Genomic DNA, 3,965 nt, shown 5'->3' on the forward strand with positions numbered 1-3,965 from the left:
AATATCTATGCCCCTAACATGGGAGCAGCCAATTATATAAGCCAATTAATAACAAAAGCAAAGAAACACATCGACAACAATACAATAATAGTGGGGGACTTTAACACCCCCCTCACTGAAATGGACAGATCATCTAAGCAAAAGATCAACAAGGAAATAAAGACTTTAAATGACACACTGGACCAAATGGACTTTACAGACATATTCAGAACATTCCACCCCAAAGCAACGGAATACACATTCTTCTCTAGTGCCCATGGAACATTCTCCAGAATAGATCACATCCTAGGTCATAAATCAGGTCTCAACCGGTACCAAAAGATTGGAATCATTCCCTGCCTATTTTCAGACCACAATGCTTTGAAACTAGAGCTCAATCACAAGACAAAAGTCAGAAAGAACTCAAATACATGGAGGCTAAAGAGCATCCTACTAAAGAACGAATGGGTCAACCAGGAAATTAAAGAAGAATTAAAAAAATACATGGAAACCAATGAAAATGAAAACACAACTATTCAAAATCTTTGGGATGCAGCAAAGGCAGTCCTAAGAGGAAAGTATATAGCAATACAAGCCTTTCTCAAGAAGCAAGAAAGGTCTCAAGTATACAACGTAACCCTACACCTAAAGGAGCTGGAGAAAGAACAGCAAATAAAGCCTAAACCCAGCAGGAGAAGAGAAATAATCAAGATCAGAGCAGAAATCAATGAAATAGAAACTAAAAGAACAGTAGAACAGATCAACAAAACTAGGAGCTGGTTCTTTGAAAGAATTAACAAGATTGATAAACCCCTGGCCAGACTTATCAAAAAGAGAAGAGAAATGACCCACATCAACAAAATCATGAATGAAAGAGGAGAGATCACAACCAACACCAAAGAAATACAAACAATTATAAGAACATATTATGAGCAACTCTATGCCAGCAAATTAAATAACCTGGAAGAAATGGATGCATTTCTAGAGATGTACCAACTACCAAAACTGAACCAGGATGAAATAGAAAACCTGAACAGACCTATAACCACTAAGGAAATTGAAGCAGTCATCAAAAATCTCCCAAAAAACAAAAGCCCAGGGCCAGATGGCTTCCCAGGGGAATTCTACCAAACATTTCAAGAAGAATTAATACCTATTCTTCTGAAACTGTTCCAAAAAATAGAAATGGAAGGAAAACTTCCCAACTCATTTTATGAGGCCAGCATTACCTTGATCCCAAAACCAGACAAAGACCCCATCAAAAAGGAGAATTACAGACCAATATCCCTGATGAACATGGATGCAAAAATTCTCACCAAAATACTAGCCAATAGGATCCAACAGTACATTAAAAGGATTATTCACCATGACCAAGTGGGATTTATCCCTGGGCTGCAAGGTTGGTTCAACATCCACAAATCAATCAATGTGATACAATACATTAACAAAAGAAAGAACAAGAATCATATGATCCTCTCAATAGATGCAGAAAAAGCATTTGACAAAGTACAGCATCCTTTCTTGATCAAAACTCTTCAAAGTATAGGCATAGAGGGTACATACCTCAATATCATAAAAGCCATCTATGAAAAACCCACAGCGAATATCATTCTCAATGGGGAAAAACTGAGAGCTTTCCCCCTAAGGTCAGGAACGCGGCAGGGATGTCCACTATCACCACTGCTATTCAACATAGTATTGGAAGTCCTAGCCACAGCAATCAGACAACAAAAAGAAATCAAAGGCATCCAAATTGGCAAGGAAGAAGTCAAACTCTCACTCTTTGCAGATGATATGATACTTTATGTGGAAAACCCAAAAGACTCCACCCCAAAACTGCTAGAACTCATACAGGAATTCAGTCAAGTGGCAGGATATAAAATCAATGCACAGAAGTCAGTGGCATTCCTATACACCAACAACAAGACAGAAGAAAGAGAAATTAAGGAGTCGATCCCATTTACAATTGCACCCAAAACCATAAGATACCTAGGAATAAATCTAACCAAAGAGACAAAGGATCTGGACTCAGAAAACTATAAAATACTCATGAAAGAAATTGAGGAAGACACAAAGAAATGGAAAAACATTCCATGCTCATGGATTGGAAGAACAAATATTGTGAAGATGTCAATGCTACCTAGAGCAATCTACACATTCAATGCAATCCCCATCAAAATACCATCCACTTTTTTCAAAGAAATGGAACAAATAATCCTAAAATTTGTATGGAACCAGAAAAGACCCCGCATAGCCAGAGGAATGTTGAAAAAGAAAAGCAAAGCCGGCGGCATCACAATTCCGGACTTCCAGCTCTATTACAAAGCTGTCATCATCAAGACAGCATGGTACTGGCACAAAAACAGACACATAGATCAATGGAACAGAATAGAGAGCCCAGAAATGGACCCTCAACTCTATGGTCAACTCATCTTTGACAAAGCAGGAAAGAATGTCCAATGGAACAAAGACAGTCTCTTCAACAAATGGTGTTGGGAAAATTGGATAGCCACATGCAGAAGAATGAAACTGGACCATTTCCTTACACCACACACAAAAATAGACTCCAAATGGTTGAAAGACCTCAATGTGAGACAGGAGTCCATCAAAATCCTAAAGGAGAACACAGGCAGCAACCTCTTTGACCTCAGCCGAAGCAACTTCTTCCTAGAAACATCGCCAAAGGCAAGGGAGGCAAGGGCAAAAATGAACTATTGGGACTTCGTCAAGATAAAAAGCTTTTGCAAAGCAAAGGAAACAGTCAACAAAACCAAAAGACAACCAACAGAATGGGAGAAGATATTTGCAAATGACATATCAGATAAAGGGCTAGTATCCAAAATCTATAAAGAACTCATCAAACTCAACACCCAAAGAACAAAGAATCCAATCAAGAAATGGGCAGAAGACATGAACAGACATTTTTCCAAAGAAGACATCCAAATGGCCAACAGACACATGAAAAAGTGCTCAATATCGCTCGGCATCAGGGAAATCCAAATCAAAACCTCAATGAGATACCACCTCACACCTGTCAGAATGGCTAAAATTAACAAGTCAGGAAATGACAGATGTTGGCGGGGATGCGGAGAAAGGGGAACCCTCCTACACTGTTGGTGGGAATGCAAGCTGGTGCAGCCACTCTGGAAAACAGTATGGAGGTTCCTCAAAAAGTTGAAAATAGAGCTACCATATGATCCAGCAATTGCACTACTGGGTATTTACCCCAAAGATACAAAAGTAGGGATCCGAAGGGGTACGTGCACCCCGATGTTTATAGCAGCAATGTCCACAATAGCCAAACTGTGGAAAGAGCCAAGATGTCCATCAACAGATGAATGGATAAAGAAGATCTGGTATATATATACAATGGAATATTATGCAGCCATCAAAAGGAACGAGATCTTGCCATTTGCAACGACGTGGATGGAACTGGAGGGTATTATGTTGAGTGAAATAAGTCAAACAGAGAAAGACATGTATCATATGATCTCACTGATATGAGGAATTCTTAATCTCAGGAAACAAACTGAGGGTTGCTGGAGTGGGGGGTGGGGTGGGAAGGATGGGGTGACTGGGTGATAGACACTGGGGAGGGTATGTGCTCTGGTAAGCGCTGTGAATTTTGCAAGACTGTTGAATCTCAGATCTGTACCTCTGAAACAAATAATGCAATATATGTTAAGAAAAAAAAAAAAAAAGAAGAAGAAGAAGGTAGCGGGAGGGGAAGAATGAAGCGGGGGAAATCGGAGGGGTAGACGAACCATGAGAGACGATGGACTCTGAAAAACAAACAGGGTTCTAGAGGGGAGGGGTGTGGGAGGATGGGTTAGCCTGGTGGTGGGTACTGAGGAGGGCACATTCTGCATGGAGCACTGGGTGTTATGCACAAACAATGAATCATGGAACACTTCATCTAAAACTAATGATGTAATGTATGGGGATTAACATAAGAATAAAAAAAAAATTAAAAAAAAAAAAAAAAC

This window comes from Neomonachus schauinslandi, chromosome 2 (genome assembly GCF_002201575.2).
Source record: "Neomonachus schauinslandi chromosome 2, ASM220157v2, whole genome shotgun sequence".
In the NCBI taxonomy this organism is placed as follows: Eukaryota; Metazoa; Chordata; class Mammalia; order Carnivora; family Phocidae; genus Neomonachus; species Neomonachus schauinslandi.